The sequence below is a fragment of the Notechis scutatus genome, chromosome 1, assembly GCF_049901735.1.
Source record: "Notechis scutatus isolate UNSWTSFEM ecotype Mainland chromosome 1, rNotScu1.2, whole genome shotgun sequence".
NCBI lineage: Eukaryota > Metazoa > Chordata > Lepidosauria > Squamata > Elapidae > Notechis > Notechis scutatus.
The window spans coordinates 239,929,647-239,948,415 of NC_142009.1; positions in this window are offsets into that span (position 1 = coordinate 239,929,647).

An 18,769-nucleotide genomic window follows, 5' to 3' on the forward strand; every position below is an offset into this window, starting at 1 on the left:
TATTGTTGTTGTTATTGGCACTGTCTTTGCTTTCTTTTGCTATACTTCTACTTCGCAGGTCTTTTTCTTTTCTGATTTTCTCTGGTTCTTTCTCTTCTATTTTGATGTCCAGCACTTCCTGTACAGCCACTTCTACTCTTCAGACTTTCTTATCAACATTTGTTAAGGCTAGGGTTATTTAGCAGGTGCTTGTCTGTTTGAATTCTATATAGTGGAGCATTTTAGCTTCTTTATTTTATATTAGTTTGTCTATTACCGGTCTATCAATTCTTCCTTACAGGCCAATGGTATTTCTTTGAGATATTCCAATGTACTGCATCAATTATCTATACTTTTTTCTTTTCAACCACAGTTATTTCTGGTGTGTCATGAGCCAAGACTTTATTAGTCTACATACAGAAATCACAGAATGCTTTAATCTGTTCATTTATACCCCATTTTTACTGTTAATCTAAGCAGTCAAATCTTTGTAAAGATGGTCAACTGACAGTTTAAAACCAGAATCTGAATTAATATTATCTAATGTTAAGCAGGATTCTCAAATTTTAATACACAGTAAAAGAAATGCCACAGTCTTATTTTTGAAAAACATGTTAGATCTTTTTAAAAAGTTTTTATTTCCTGGCATAATTTCGACAAAAAGGAAGCAATTGTGTGGCAAAATATACTCCTGGCTTCTGGAGCAGGATCACTGGAGAACAGAAAGAATTCAGCCATTGGCTGTCTTTGTTCTAAATATACAGTTTATAACCCATCCCTAGAGAGCCTCAATTTTTTTTTAGGCCAAGAAAGTTTCAGAAGGCAATGATAAATAGGGTTCCTGTCTCACTGTTTGGGAACACATATGTCATCTCTACAACTTTTCATTCCATCAGTAAAATGATTTAAGAGGAAAGTATCGTATTAGGAATCTCTGAAATAAAGACAGTCACTGAAAGCATTCCCTCTGGTGTCTCCTGACACTTTATATCTGTACCCTGGTAAGAATTCATTTGGATGGACAGCAGTTAGCAGTATTAAGCAAAGCATCATAGGGACTGAAAGAGCAATGGCAAAATACTTTGCCTGTGTGTGCTTAAAAACCAAGTGATCCATCCTTCTGCCTGGTGTGGAAGTGGAAAGCAATTTATAATGAAGCTTCAGTTTCACAATGGAATAGAAATGACTTTTAAGTGGGAATGTTATAACATGAAGTGTCAGAAAGATCAAAGTGTATTATGGTCACAGCTGGAGAAATTCAGGATGTAGAAAGAGAGAAAAAAAACCAACAGGAAGGGTGGGGACTGGGCTGTCCAAACTTTAGAGAGAATAAGCCAACTGCCAAAGCAGTGGATTGGGAATGGGCAGAAAAATGGTAATTGTTTAATTTGATTTTATTACTGGGGATGAGGAAAAGGCTTTGGGATTTCTGTTTTATGTGTTCAATCAAGGGCTTGGTATGGGATATTAAGACAAGAGTCCTATTTTTTTGTCCTTCCAACAAAGTTATTCTAATTTCTTTCAGTGCCTTCTTTACCAGTTAGATTTACCTAGAGGACAAATTCACATATTTTTTGCAGATGTAAAACCTGGTGTCTTCCCCACCTCATACATACATATACACACATATACACACACACAGCAAAAAGCACCCTAAACTATCTGGAAAAGTAGCTGCTTTTTTGCTGGAACAGTCTGCCATAATCTTGAGAAGGTTATGTTGACATGGTTGTAGTGAGAGAAAACAATGGGTTTTTTGTTGTTGTTGCATCCTTTAACTTCATGGAGAAGAATAGTTGTCCACTATTGCAATTTGCTAGGGGCACCTTTAAATAAACCTACCTAGATTGAAAGAGACTCAAGTAAGGTTGTATACGTAGCCTCTACTCTAGGATAGAAGAGATGGTAAGGTCTTTGGAGACTGTAACTATTGCGGATGGGATGTGGAAGAGATGCATACACTTTGGTAAGATCAGTGTTAGTAGCCAAGACACTTGGCAGACTAGGTGAATGTTTGCCATTCACCAAAACTTTTTTTTTTATTGCTGTGAGTCTCCTTCAAAGCTAAAACTGCAGAAATCCACTGTAAAACCATTGATATGGGAGATTTCCATCCTCATTTATGCCAGCTTGTTCTGATCCCTTAATTGTCTACAAGTAACAGGGATTATTCTTTTTTAAAAAAAACTGAGAAAAATGGTCCTATCATTAAACATTTTATTGAGTTATAAGATAAAATAAGATACAAAATACAAAAATAAATAGGAAAGCAGTGAGGGAAAGGAGGGGGGGATTGAGGAAGGGTTGGGAAAAAGAAAAAGAAGCATTGACTTCTGACTCCCTCTGTTGCAGTAGAATAAAGCATTAACATCAAACCACAACTTTTTGGTTTTTTTTCTTCATAATATTATAAACTAGCCATTTCTATAAGCATCTACCAACCTAATTGGTCAAACCCAAAATCAAAGTTTCATTCTTTTCCACTTCAAGCACAAAGTTCAGAAACGGTCTCCATGTGAAAACAAAAGTATTAATATTCTTTTCTTTAATCAAAGTAGTCAATGTTTCCATTTCAGCCAACTCCATCAGCAGCCATTCGTCCATAGTGGGAATCAAAGTGTCCTTCCACTGTTATATGTATAATAATCTTGCTTCTGTCAACATTTAAAGTATCAAAATTCCATTTTTTTTCTGCAAGTCTTTTTCCATTAGACCCAAAAGAAAATTTCTGGTTTCATCTTTATCTTCAGTTTCAGAATTTTCTGTATTAAAATATGAATCATGCTCCAAAACAGGGATTATTCTTAATGGTATAGTACTTCTTCTTTTTTTAATCTGTGGTCTTGTATTTTGCTCTGTACTGTGCTTTAAAGAAATAAAAATTATAATGAAAAATATTGAGCTTCTTCTCTGTGTGGTGAATTTAAATTTTAAATTTTTCTTTAAATTGTTGGGCTTTTTAAAAAGCTAATTATAGTCTTCCAAGTGAGCTGAAAGACTATTTTACATAATTTTACATAGACATACTTATCACAAGCAAGAGGAAGTGTCTTATAAATCAACAACATTCATATATTAACTTTATGGAAGTTATAACATTTTTCTTGGAAAAATCTAACAGTTAAACTCATGAGTAATAGAACAGGAAATATTGGGAGTGGAAGTCTAAGGAAAACTTTATTTCACTAATGTGAAGAGAGCAAGTGGATTGTGTTAAAGAAACCTAAGTGACTCATTCTTAAAATGTAAGGCCTGTTAACATAGGACTTAAACATCAACCAGAGTCTTGATTGCTCTAGACATTTCCTCTGAGTTTGTGATTTGTTTGTCTGGGGTTCCAGAACATTTTAGAAGAGAGATTTAACTTTTATAATCAGTTGGTTTTTTGTAGCTTTTATTATAATTTTATTCTTATTTATCAGTTTATAGATGTTTATCCCAAAAAGATACTTAGAATTATTTTTAAAAAGGTCAAACAAACTAATGGCAGATAAGTTTGGAGTTTTAATTTTTAACCAGTTCTTTCAAAGCCAGTGGAAGCTTCAAAGTTGATCAAGGAAACTTTCAAGGATTTATCCAGTGTTTATGTTTCATTATTTTGCAGAATTTGAGAAAGGAAGGCTTGAGATATGATACTTTCAAGCATAGCATTTCCTTCAATTACTCTTTCTAAGAAATGTTCCTGTGATCCCTACATTCCTGAAACCATTCCACACGCCTGAATATGCCACATTTCAAGTGATTTATACCAGTTGGTTTAGTGACGCCAGAATAAGATTGTATATATAGCAGCTATTTTCCTTCTTCAGCCTTTGATATGGGATCTCTGTTGTCCCCGTTGCTATAACAATAAGAAGTGTGGACTTCCAGTTTGAGTTCCTTTGCCGACAGAACGAAACCGTGATCATGCGCAGTTTTGATCCGTGCTTGCTGCCGGAGCATCCCGAGCCAGCTGGTTTCGGGGCTAGAGGTGGTAAAGAGTGGGGAGACTGCCAGCAGGGTTGAGGAGAGCTGCATCTCTCCTCCTCAGCTGGCCATTACTCCCTTTCCCGAAGGTGATTGCAGCGGTGGTCAGAAATGGCCACCTCAAAGAAGAACTCAACTGGAAAAGAATGTGCAGGAGGAAGATAAGAAGAGAAAGTTTTGGTTGACTGGGTTAAACTGCAAAAGCAACAATGTAAGGTACCCTAGAATTTAAACTATAAAAAAAATAACATTGTTCCCAAAGAAGATTTTGAAGCAGCGAAGGAGAGAGGGAAGGGAAAGGATTTGGTTTTTTTTCCCTTCCCTTCCCTATACTGACAGCTATGAGACTTAAGCAAGAAATTGGGAAAAAAATCCACTTTGACATCAATAGGCATTTAAGATGGAAATAAAATGTCAAAGGGATAATAAAGATTTCTGGATACTTAAAAGCTTTTAAAAGCAGGAAAGGAGAGAAAAAGAATAAAAGGGCAAGATTTAGAAAAATGGAGGAGACTGCCTGGAACTAAAAGGAATTTACAATGAAACCTCAACAAGATTCCTAAAAGATACATTTTAACTGAAACTCGGCAACAAAATAATAGAACCCCAGGAAGAGAAAGTGGAAAAAAGAAGCAAGAAGAAACAGCTTTGGATTATTTGGATTATTTGGTGATCTTTGGATTTTTGGTTATTGCATTTAAATGACTAAAATCAATCAGGTGGTTGTTTAAAAGTGTTTAAAATGGCACCACTTTTAGAAGAACTGAAAATGGAACTTAAAAAGTACAAAGAAGATGCACAAGAAGGGAGAGGTTCTTTTGGCTTCGCATTTCAATTCTTAGAAATGGAGATCTGGAACTATGAGAAATAACAAGAAACGCTTGTAGAACAAGAAGATTGGGACAAAGAAGAAGCCGTCTTAATTTTAGAAAATATGATTAAAATGATGGATAAAATATTTTTTGTAATCTAGTGGAATGTTTGTTAATAAATAAATGAAATAAAGTGAATGAGAGAATTAAATTAGGAAAGGATGGGAACATCATTTTAATTATTATTAATGATTTATAAAATAAAAGTGAAGAGAAATATGAAAAAAAAGAATTAATTATGGAAAGTTTATAAGTGTTCCCAAGGAAGTATGATATCTAACTGAAAAGAAATGTGAAAGATGTTAAGATTTTAATGAATATTAATGATAGAATTGAATTGGAATGGAATGAGTGATATATATATATATATATATATATATATATATATATATATATATATATATATATACACACACATATATATATGTTGTGATTCCGGCATCTGCTACAGGTTTTTTGAATGACAGCTCCAGCGAGGAGGACTTATATGAATCAGCAAGTTCTAACGATGAGGAGGAGATGAATGCATTTGATTTGCAAGATCGGCTTGAACCTTCAAACTCCTCCACCCTTCAATTAGGTGGTCAGCCGGGAACGGGTGATAATGAGGAACAAATGTTATCTTCAGGTGAAGAAGATGATAATTTGGATGATTGCTGGGTAGATGTCAGGACAAGACGTCTCCTGACAAGGAGGAACCAACGAGGTTACAGTAGGAGAGCAGACCAGCAATTAGACTAATTAGTTACTCTATAAAGGGAGAGATATGACTTTGCACTTTGTCCGGAACAAAGTGTCTATTTGCAAGAGAGAACTGAAGAGCACAGTTTGGAGGATTTTGATCTGAAATATCTTGTTGGGATTTGGATTTAATTCGTTGGAACTTCTACTTATTGGAATTATTTTGTGAAGGACTTTGATCTGAAGAATCTTGTTGAGTCTTGGATTTAGTTCGTTGGAACTTTTACTTATTGGAGCTATCTGTGAAAATTCCTGTTTGCTGCCTTTCTTTACAAGGACTGTTGCTTTCAGCCTTATCTGTTTACTTTAAAAGGTGGGACATAACATTTTCCTGTTTGCTGCCTTTCTTTACAAGGACTGCTGCTTTCAGCCTTAACTGTTTATTTTAGAAGGTGGGACATAACATTTTTGTTCCGGACCTAACAGACCATCTTTGCAACGATGGATTCAACTCAAATGCAACAATTAGTGGAGCAGCAACAGATGCAAATAAATCAATTACTCCAGAGCAACGTATCCCTTCAAAATCAGGTAACACAATTATTATCGTTAGTTGCCAATTCTCAAACTGTTTCAGCTGCAGCTGGAGTTCCCCTGCACCCCCTGTGAGAAAAATTCCGATAGCTATGCCAGATAAATTTTCTGGGCAAACGGACATGTTTTCAACATTTTTGGGTCAGTGCCAATTGTATTTTTCTGTGAGGCCGGAGGATTTTCCAACCGATCGAGTTAAAATTGGCTTTATTATTAGTTTGTTAACCGGGCAGGCTGCCAAATGGGCTACTCCTTATTAGTACAAGATAGTCCATTACTGGACGATTTCCAGGGGTTTATTCAACAGATGAACGTTATGTTTGAGAATCCAATTAAATCTCAAACTGTGGACAGAAAATTGAGGGATATTATTCAAGGTAAACACTCATTGCAAGAATACGTTGCAGAATTTCGCTTGTTGTGTATGGACTCCACCTGGAATGAACCAGCTCACATGGCAGCATTCCAAGAGGGTTTGTCCGACATTATCAAGGATGAACTAATTCATGCAGAGCGTGCTTCAACTTTGGACACATTGATTACTCAATGCTTACGTATTGAAGCTCGCCACAACATCGTGGGTGTAAACGGACCGTTGCAGAGCCACCTGTGTTTCCTCGTTCACGCACCCCGTCTATGAGGGTTTTCCAATCCAGAATTCCAGCAGAGGAGCCGATGGAGATAGGCGCACTCCGCCCTCGTTTAACAGTTCAGGAACGATCGAGAAGATTTCAGGAAGGTTTGTGCCTTTATTGCGGGGTTTGGGACATTTTGCAAATTCCTGCACTCGGAAGGGGACTCGTGGACCTGTATCAAAACCCATTGCTGGTCCGTCGGGAACGGGGTAGGCCCGACCTCAGGGAAACCCTAGGTCGGGCACAGTATTCACTTTCATCTCAAATTGCTGAAGTTAATTCTGGCCCTCCTCGACATTTACTTTTGGACACTCGCATATTCTTGCAATCTCGGAAGGAGGGAATCCCTGCCGTGGCACTGGTGGATTCAGGGGCTACGACTAGCTTTATGGATTATGATTTCGTAAAACATTTCAAAGTTCCTTTAGTGCCTGTGAATCCCCCATGCAGGTGGAAACCGTAGATGGGCGCGAACTCAAGTCGGGACCTATTCGCTTTGCCACCCAACCACTGCGTATGCGTATTGGGGATCACGAGGAGGCGATAAGTTTTTATATCACTTCGAACCTCCATCTTCCTTTGGTGCTCGGAGTATCCTGGCTGCGTCTACACGATCCGTTGGTGGCTTGGGCGCAGAACGCTGTTTCTTTTCCAAGCTTGCAATGTGTGGACCACCTGAGACATGTCTGTGCAGGCCAACATATTGTCGCTTCTGCTGCCTCGATTCCTTCAGAGCTGTCGGATTTCCCGATGTTTTCAGTGAACAGGAGGCAGATCAATTACCACCACATCGTGTTTATGACTGTCCCGTGGATTTGATATCGGACGCTCCATTACCAAAGGGAGGTTGTATTCTTTGTCTGAGCCTGAACTAGTTGCACTTCGAGAATTTTTGAATAAAAATCTAGCTCGGGATTTATTCGACCTTCGTCATCCCTCTTTCAGCACCCGTTCTCTTTGTCAAGAAGAAGTCGGGAGAACTTCGTCTTTGTTGTGACTATAGACGCTTAAATGCTATCACTGTGAGAAATAGCTATCCTTTACCGCTCATCTCTGAATTGTTGGAGCGGTTACGGGAAGCTACAATTTTCACGAAACTTGACTTACGTGGAGCTTACAATTTGGTTCGGATGCGTAAGGGAGACGAGTGGAAGACGGCTTTTGGCACTCGTTATGGTCATTTCGAGTACACCGTTATGCCATTTGGTTTGACCAACGCTCCTGCTGTATTTCAACATTTAATGAACGATATCTTTCGAGACATGTTGGATAAGTTTGTTGTCATATATTTGGACGACATTTTGATTTATTCAAAATCTAAAGAGCAACATCTTCAGCAGGTGCGTCAAGTGCTTCAGCGTCTTCGGGAACATAAACTTTATGCTAAATTAGAAAAATGTTTCTTTTTTCAGTCGTCTATCGAATTCTTGGGACACATTATTTCTCCTGTGGGCATTGCTATGGACCCCAAAAAGGTTGAGGCGTTGTGTAGTTGGGAAGCTCCTCGTCGGGTTAAAGATGTGCAACGACTTTTAGGATTTGCCAACTATTATCGGACTTTCATTCCAGGTTTTGCGAAGATAATGGATCCCATAACCCAGCTTCTTTGTAAGAAGGTTCCATTTGTGTGGGGGCCTCCACAACAACAGGCTTTTGACACTTTGAAAAAGCATTTATAACTGAACCCATATTGAAGCATCCTGATCCGGATCGCCCATTTGTGGTCGAGACAGATGCTTCTAATGTCGCTATCGAGCAGTGCTGTTACAAGCTTCGGAGGATGGCGCTCTTTTGTTTCCTTGCGCTTATTATTCTAGGAAGCTTACAGCTTCGGAACGCAACTATACCATTTGGGAAAAAGAGTTGTTAGCTATTAAGGTTGCTTTTGAGACTTGGAGACATCATTTGGAGGGAGCTCGACACAAGGTGGAGGTTCGGACAGATCATAGGAACCTGGAACATTTGACCACGGCTAGGAAATTGAATCAAAGGCAGATTCGTTGGTCGTTATTTTTTTGCCAGATTTAATTTCTCGGTTACTTACGTTCCAAGTGGTCAGAACCGGAGGGCGGATGCATTATCTCGAAACCGGAGTATACTTATGCCAAGATCCTCTTCCTTTACGGACAGTGTTATCACCGGAATCTCTAGCCGTACTGCAGGAACCGTAGATTTACGGGCCCAACTACGAGGCGCAACGTTTGGATGTGTGGACGCAGCAGAGACAGGAGGACATTGGCCCAACTTCTCCATGGTCTTTTGAAGACGATCTGCTTCGATATCGGGGTTTATTATATGTGCCTACCAGACCGTTGAGGGCTCTCATCATGACACAATGTCATGATAACCCAGCCGCTGGTCATTTTGGATTACACAAGACCTTGCATTTGGTCACTCGGACTTTTTGGTGGCCTCGAGTTCGTCATGATGTGTCTTCTTACGTCGCTTCTTGCGTTCAATGTAGGCAAGCGAAAGCAGCATCCGGTGCACCTCCTGGACTTTTGCAACCCTTGCCGACTCCAAGTAGACCATGGGGAGCGATCTCTATGGACTTTCTGACACATTTACCGTCTTCATCGGGGTTCACAACAGTGCTTGTGGTAGTGGATATGTTGACTAAAATGGCCCATTTCATTCCCTGTCGGAAATTACCATCGTCCCGCACTACGGCTCAGTTATTTTTGCAACATATCTTCCGTCTCACATGGACTGCCTGATAGAGTGGTTTCTGATCGTGGGGTCCAGTTTACGGCAGAATTTTGGAAACAGTTAATGGCGGCTTTGCAAGTGAAAGTATGTTTAGCGTCAGCGCACCATCCGGAAACTGATGGCGGGACGGAGAAGGTGATTGGGATTCTTACTCAATATTTGAGATGTTTTGTTAATTTGCGACAAAACGATTGGGTGAAATACCTCCCGTTAGCAGAATTGCGTTTAACAACTCGCAGCATACCTCCACCCGTGTCACGCCATTTTTTGCAAATATGGGTTATCATCCGCGTTTCTTCCATTAACTATGATGGATTCCCGGTTCCTGAGACCCGAGAGTTTTTGGAAGAACTACACGCAGTTCGCCGTCTACTGATACAACAATTGAACAAGGCAAAAGAAGATTATAAGCGGTTTGCAGATCGGTCCCGCCGAGATACACCTCCGTTAGTTGTGGGTGATAAAGTGTGGCTATCTACAAAACATCTGAAGGTCGATCGCCCTATTAGAAAACTTGATCATCGGTTTATTGGTCCGTTCCCGATTGAGGCAGTTATTAATCCCGTGGCATACCGCCTCACTTTGCCACGATCCATGCGTATTCACCCCGTCTTTCATCGATCTCTTTTGATTCCTGATTCTTCTGTTTGTCGATTACGTGATTCTGCTGAACCGGGTCCGTTATCATTGCCTTCTGAGGAGCCTGCTGTTGACGATACGGTGGTCGACGCCCTTGATTCCCGTTGGCTCAAAGGTCGCTTCCAGTATTTGGTCAGGAGGAGGGTAGATGACTCGGAGGTTTGTTCCTGGACGGATGCGTCTACACTTCATGCTTCGGATCTGCTTCGAGACTTTCATGCACGCTTCCCTTCGAAACCGCATCCGGATCGCCAGACCCGGGGAAGGGCCCTGCGGTGAGGGATAGTGTTGTGATTCCGGCATCTGCTACAGGTTTTTTGAATGACAGCTCCAGCGAGGAGGACTTATATGAATCAGCAAGTTCTAACGATGAGGAGGAGATGAATGCATTTGATTTGCAAGATCGGCTTGAACCTTCAAACTCCTCCACCCTTCAATTAGGTGGTCAGCCGGGAACGGGTGATAATGAGGAACAAATGTTATCTTCAGGTGAAGAAGATGATAATTTGGATGATTGCTGGGTAGATGTCAGGACAAGACGTCTCCTGACAAGGAGGAACCAACGAGGTTACAGTAGGAGAGCAGACCAGCAATTAGACTAATTAGTTACTCTATAAAGGGAGAGATATGACTTTGCACTTTGTCCGGAACAAAGTGTCTATTTGCAAGAGAGAACTGAAGAGCACAGTTTGGAGGATTTTGATCTGAAATATCTTGTTGGGATTTGGATTTAATTCGTTGGAACTTCTACTTATTGGAATTATTTTGTGAAGGACTTTGATCTGAAGAATCTTGTTGAGTCTTGGATTTAGTTCGTTGGAACTTTTACTTATTGGAGCTATCTGTGAAAATTCCTGTTTGCTGCCTTTCTTTACAAGGACTGTTGCTTTCAGCCTTATCTGTTTACTTTAAAAGGTGGGACATAACATTTTCCTGTTTGCTGCCTTTCTTTACAAGGACTGCTGCTTTCAGCCTTAACTGTTTATTTTAGAAGGTGGGACATAACATACATACATACATACATACATACATACATACATACATACATACATATATATATATATATATATATATATATATATATATATATATATATGGAACTTTGGTTATTCGTGTCATCATGAGACATGACCACGGACCAGAAGCCATACCGCAGCTGCATCACTACCCGCTTCAAACCCCTCCGAACCATACATGAAGCGAACAGACACCCACCATGAAAATGTGGCACGACCACGAACGCGAAGCCAAACAACAGGATCACAGCTCACCAGCTCAAATCCCCTGACAACTAAGGCTAACCTGAGCACAACCAACACCCTACCTGAACAGAACGCACCCCCAGCCAATCAGAACACAGCCAACCCCCCAACCAATCAGAACACAGCCAAACCCTCAACCAATGAGAACACATCCCCACCCAATCAGAACACAGCCAAGCCCCCACCCAATCAAGTCACACCCACACTAGCAGTTAAAAGGAAGAAGCAGCTGCAAGCTCACATTACTCTGAGAAGCACAAAGCCGAAGACACAAGCCTGAAGATGACGAATGAGATTTTGTCGAAACGTTGCCAAGATACTTCCAATTTTACGCGGGAGAAAACCCGAATAACCAAAGATCCACATACAAATACCCACGAAAACCTCAGAAAATATATATATAATCTTTCTTTAAGAATATAGTGTGTGTTTTAAGAATGTACCAAGCAGAATTTGATTGGAAGTTATGTATTATATTGAATGTTATAATCTTAAAGGTATACATTGAAGCTTCAATAAGAGTTGAATGGATAAAATTAAAAGATTTAAAGATGTCATACTCCAATTAGTAACCACAGGGGAAAATTTGGTTAATGAGAAAAGATAATATGAAATTGAAACAGGACAGACAAAAACCAACAACAATAAGAAGTGTGGGTACATGAGAGGAAAAGGGTTCCCCCATTTCTCATATTAATGTTGCTGATAGACTATATACTTTTGTGGCTGAATTCTCCCACTGAAACAATGGTTCTAAAAAGTCTTCCAACCCTATGCATGGAGTTTCAATGACACCACCAAGTAATGAATTTTGCAATGAGGAAAATGAGTTATTAATAGAGTAACTGTATGATGAGAAATTGTATTTGGATTGGTCTGTTGAGCCAAATGGCTTCCTCTACAAACAGTAATAGCAATTAGGAATAATGTGGAACTCCTAGTCTGCTCTCCTCATTGGTGAATTATTGGTGTACGATGTAAGGGATGCTGCCCTGAAAGCATTTCACAATCTGTAAATAGGAATTATAATCTTTATCTTTCAAATGGTTTCTTAGCTTTCCATGTAGTGAGACACTTCCTCTGTTTTCAAGATCTTCTTTTGATGGTACCATCATTTTTAAGACCAGCATCTTTGAAGACCAAACATACAGAATACAAAATAACAGAGTTGGAAGGAATCTTGAAGGTCTTCTAGTCCAGTGGTCACCAACCGGTGGGATGCGGCCCACTGGAGAAAATTTTTGTGGTCTGCAAAGAAATGTCACCCCCAGAGTACCCCTCAAAGCAATTAATCCAGGCTGCGCAGGGACACAAGGCTGCACCACCCACATGGTCCACGGGAACCCTCCACGCCCACTCACTCACTTGCCTGCTAAGTTACTATTTTTCCTTTTTCCCCCCCGACCATCAGCTGTTCTGCTGTGCCGGGAGATTTAGATTAGCTAAAAAGCAGGAAATCATTGCATTTCTTGCTTTCTAGCTAGTCTGTAGATCTTCAGCTCTGCTTTTAAGCAGAGCCAAACCTTCCTTGGGACTGAAGCTTCTATTATTCAGTGCAGACTCACTGCAAGCAAATTTTATGTGACAGACTCAGGTAGCTGATGGCAGATAGATAGATCTCTGAATGTTTTCTGTGAGCAACTCAATCTGCCTGCTTTGCCTGATTTTGGGTAAAAGTTGCTCTTTTTTTATAAAAAATTCAATATTTACATACATGATGAGTTAATTTTGTGAGTTTGCTTCCAAGCAAATTTTGTGTGACAGGTAGCCGATAGCAGATAGATAGATCTCTGAATGATTCTGTGAGCAACTCAATCTGCCTGCTGCTTTGCCTGATTTTGGGTAAAAGTTGCTTTTTTAAATAAAAAATTCAATATTTACATAAATATTTATAATATTTACATACAAGCCATGCCCAGCCAGTCACATGACCACCAAGCCACACCCACAAATTAGGCCATGCCCACAGAACCAGTTGTTAAGAAATTTGAATCCCACCCCTGCTGCTGTGTGTTTGTGTGTGTGAGAGAGAGAGTGAGGGAGACAGAGATTAGATAGATAGAGCAAGGGAGAGAGGTTAGATCAGATCTCCCTCTCTCTATCTCTCTCCTAACAATGTCAGCAAGCCACCATCAGTCAAAATTCATATTAGTGGTACCGGGGATTTAAAATTATGAGTTTGGTGGTCCCTGAGGTCCAAAAGCTTGGTGACCCCTGATCTAGACCAACCTACTGCCTAAGCAGACCCCACACCATTTTTGACAGATTTGTCCAGTCTCTTCTTGAAAGCTTCCAGTGATGAAGTTCCCACAACTTCTGGGATCCCACAATACAATCACTTCTAACAGAGGAGTCACTAAAAGCTACTGTTATCTTGGATGTTTTGGTTATGTCTAAAGAATAATATGATCTTATTTGAAGATAATAAACAGATGCAAAAAACTGAGGTGATGAATTGCTTGGCAAAGAAGAGAATTTGGGCAAATTTCAGGATTAAGAAGTTCTTCCTTGCTGCATTTAGAGGATGAGAATTGAAAATCCTCAGCTCAGTCTGCATACCGAAAATAGAAGAGGCATTGTGTGTATGTTTGTATGTGTGTGTGTAGATCGGGGATCTAGAGAGCTCTGCATACAGGTTGTCATTCAGCGCTTTGTTTTTATTCTTCCCTCATCATGCCATTCAATTGGTCCCCGAGTCCTTTGGTTGTTTCCCCTGGCAAGAGGTATCTCTGTGTCCCCCTTGCTTTTCAAGCAGCTGTTACAGAGGCACAGGCCCTTTTTACAAGACTGTTTGCCATGACGTGCAATGAGTGTGTAAATATGTTTTCCCATAGTCTCCCACCACCTGCTTTGGAGCCAGCAGTGCAAATACGAGCAGCCCCAAATGAGAGCAAAGGGAGATCAGAGACTGAAAGCCGGGCTGGCACGGAGCTGCAGCTGCTTCACAATACCAGCTTAAGAGGAGAAGGGAAAGAGGAGAGAGAGAGAGAGAGAGAGAGTTGCAACTTCTCCCCTCGTGTCATAGCAAATGGTAGTGTGAAGGTTTCTGTGTTTTTTAGCCGAAGATGCCTGCTCACCCTCCTTTATGCCCCTTTTCCCATCTGCCTCCCTGCATACTAAGAGGAGATCTCAAAAGCAACATAGACAAGGAGATTTTGATGGGCTCTCTGTAGGCTATGAAATGATTGGGGGGCTGAAAGCCTGAATAGTTGGGGTTTTCTTTCCCCTTCACAGCTGACCTTCTTCATATGTGGTTAATCTTGGAATAAAGATTAAAGGTCCTGACCCAGGGCCCATTGAAATTAATGGGAATCTTTTCTTTTTTACTTCAATAGTTATTGGATTTGGGCTGAAAGTGGAATGGTCTCTTTCTCCCCCTCCTCCCCGGCCCCTTTCAGATGAAAGGGAGAAATGAGGGGGCCCTCTGTGAGGAGAAGCGGTTGAACACGGCACTCTCCATTTCCCCGAATGGGGCCAGGACGGCAATATACATTTCTGAGGTCTGGCAGCAGCATCGGAAAGCACATTTTTGCCAGGGAAAAGCTGGGTTTGCAAGGGACTGAGGTGTGTGGGGAGAAGGGGGGAAGGAAGAGGATGAAAGAGGGAAATAGGAAAGCAGACCATTTTCTACCTGCTTTGCTTTCCCTTGTAAATGTTATCATGTATCCCTTTCCTGCGGCATTCCTTTAGTGTGGCAAAACTCACATGCTAAAGAATGAAAGAAAGCAATCCTTCGCTTGTGCACCTCTGTACCTGATGCGATGGAGTCTGGTTGCTGCTTAATTTTCTTTCTTAAAAGCAACCTAAACGGATCTTCTAGCTGAAGGTTTGACTGCAGCAAGAGCACCACTGTCACTGTTATCCACATCAACAAACTCAATTTCAGTATTGAATTTGCTTGTGGTCCCCCTTGATTAATAAACATGGGGATTTCCATTTTAAAAAAAATGTAGCCCAGCCAGCTTGGAGGCTTAAAGGGCTCAAGATTCTTAGCCACATACCCAATGACATCCAGCAGACCTAACCTGGTCAGCTTCATCAAGCTCTCCTTAAACCACTTCTGATGGGTCAGTGAGTCATATCTGCTTCTCCTCCAGGTAATTGAGAGTTCAAGCTCAAATGAATTCACACGAGACTGCCACATGGTTTGCAAGAGCAAAGAAGCAGATGAACGCCTTAAGCCAGTTTTTTGGGGGGTTGTTTTGTTCTTTTTCATATCTCTGTTCAATTTTGACCAGAGGAAGATTAAAGTTGAAGAGAAGCTGTTAAGTGGGTCTCGGAAAGATAAGGCAGGAAAAGAGACTATGAATCAGCATTAGAATACAGTATGTTCCATACGTCTAGAAATTTGGTATATTTTATTTGTCTAGAAGTTGGATAAAAAGATAAAATGTTCTATCCTTAATGTGTATAAATATATGCATGCATATATCTCATGGAAAAAGGGGGCATTTTACTTCTCACCTCAGATATTCAGATTTTTCTGTAGCAAAAAGAAAAAAAGACCCATTCTGGCTAACATTAGTAGGAATTTCGTCAATAAAAGGCTCAGTCCTAAATATATTTTGAGAAAAGAAAGAAACATGGACAAATTGTAAGATGGTCAAAAAAGAAAAAAAACCATCAGTCTCTTTATGGTAAAAACATTCTAAATTGATGTCTGAGGAATTCTCCTCCATGCTGTACAAATAGTCAAAATTCCTAAATTCTGCTCTGGTTTACTGCTTCAGTAGTTTGGCCTCCAGGATAGTTCAACATCTCAAAATTTGTAATATAAATGAAAGAAGAAATTAAATGTCCCTCATTAATACAGCAGTGAATTACTCAACATTGAATCAAAGCACATGATCTCATATGTAACTACATTTCTTCCTACTGATGTATGGCTTTTATTTGGCTCTCATTCTCTTTTCCCACACTTTCTTTTCATTCTTACTCTACCATTTTCCTTTATGTAAACTGGAAATACTCTCCTAATATTCCCTAATATTGCATTAACATAATGTTCTAAAGAATGTAGATTGTCTCTTTTACTTGAGCCATCTGGATTGTGTTACAGAACCCTTCCCTACGGGTTCTGTAGTCATGCAATCACAATTGTAGATGCAATTAATGGAACAGGTTATCACCTTTAAACAGTGGTGGGATTCAATTTTTTTTATTACCAGTTCTGTGGGTGTGGCTTGGTGGGCATGGCAGGGAAGGAGACTGTAAAATCTCCAGTCAGAGGTGGTATTTACTGGTTCTCCAAACTACTCAAAATTTCCGCTACCGGTTCTCCAGAACTGATCAGAACCTGCTGAATAGCATCTCTGCCTTTAAAGCTCTAAACAGCCTAGTGTTGGAATACATGTTATTTTGTATACAGAATTATTCAGCCAGTACTGTAGATAGCAGTGTTTAGTTTACCTCTATGGTTTCTTTTATTCTGAGGAGAGTTTCCTGTGACAGTTGAAACAGTTAAGTAGCAAGGCCCATAGTGACTGTACACTGTATGATTTATTTGATCTGTGTGGCTATATATCATCCTCTGCTACCAATCTGTAAGGCTGTATAATAATCCTCTGCTACCATTTCTATATAATAAATCAGAATTTTTAACATCAAGGGCCTGGTAGCTTCTAAGATTGCCTACTCTAAAATGAAACTGCCCATCCTGCAAGAACTGAGAGATGTGCTCCCCCCACCCAAAAAAGGTTCCTACTGTCATCTCTCTTATGGAATAATTTGCCCCAATATGTACAGATCACACTTCCCTAATGAATGTGAAAACCTGGAGCAAGAAAATATGTTTCTGTTTGGTAGATGAATGAATAGTCTCCTGATTGTGCTACATTGAAGAGAAACTTTTTGAATAGCTGTGGATTAAATAGAATTTTAAAGTATCGTTTAACTAAGGCCCTGAGATCTGATATATAGATCCAATGCAATTGTTACATCAGGGAAGACATATTTTCTGTCAGATAATTGATAATCTCCACATAAAACTGCTGGCTGACTTCGCCTGGATATATCACTATTATTTAATGCAAATAATAAGTTTTATAGTTTTATTGTTACGATGTCCAGAATTGTGCTCTACGATGAATAGTCATAGAAATCTTACGAATGAATGAATGAGTGAATGAATGAATGAATGATGACCTTATGGATGCACCTCTGTCTTTCTCCAGGCCCAGACAGGCAATAAATGCCAGAAATATCCTGAGCGCTTGATGAGCTGCTACTTTTTTGCTGACACCTTTGTCTTGACAGGATGTGAAATGACCCTGATTTGCTATAGTATCCTTTGACTATTTTGTCATGTGGATTAGTTGCTTTGCACTTAGCATAACAATACCATATCCTTATGCTGCGTCACCTGTAAAGTCATGGAATCAATTATTAACCAATCCATCATCCTCCACTTAGAGACAAACAACCTACTCTCCAATAAACAATTTGGTTTCAGAAAAAAACTATCCTGTAATCTGCAACTCTTACACTGCAAAAACATATGGACGACACAACTCAACCAGGGCAAAGCAATAGACGCAATCTACATAGACTTCTGTAAAGCCTTTGATTCAGTGGTACACGACAAACTACTCCTAAAAATAAAATCCTATGGTATCTCTGGACAACTGAATAACTGGATAGAAGCATTCCTGTCAAACAGACAACAAATGGTCAAAATCGGGAGCGTCCTATCAAATCCAGTACCTGTCAATAGTGGTGTCCCCCAAGGCAGTGTTCTAGGACCAACTCTCTTCATACTCTACATAAACGACCTCTGTGATCATATTAAGAGCAATTGCGTTCTCTTCGCTGATGATGTAAAGCTGTTCAATACCACAGACAATACTGCTACCCTACAAAAAGATCTTGACTATGTATCAGAATGGTCAAACAAATGGCAACTTCAAATCTCAACAAATAAATGCTCTGTCTTACATATTGGCAAAAAAATCAGAAAATAAAATACAAGCTGAATAGTCAAGAACTTGTTGATGACCCAAGCTCTGTAAAGGACCTTGGAATACTCACCTCTAATGATCTAAGTGCTAGAGCCCACTGCAACTACATAGCCAAAAAGGCATTAAGAGTTGTTAACCTAATCCTATGTAGCTTTTTCTCTGGTAATATCACACTACTAACCAGAGCATACAAAACATTTGCTAGACCAATACTCGAATACAGTTCATCAGTCTGGAACCCACATTACGTATCTGATATTAGCACAATTGAGAAAGTCCAGAAATATTTCACAAGAAGAGTTCTCCACTCCTCTACTGTTGTAGAATACCTTATGCCACCAGACTTGAAATTCTAGAACTAGAAAACCTTGAATTACGCCGTCTTCAGTCTGACTTAAGCATGGTATATAAAATCATACATTGCAATGTCCTACCTGTCAATGAATACTTCAGCTTCAACCATAACAACACAAGAG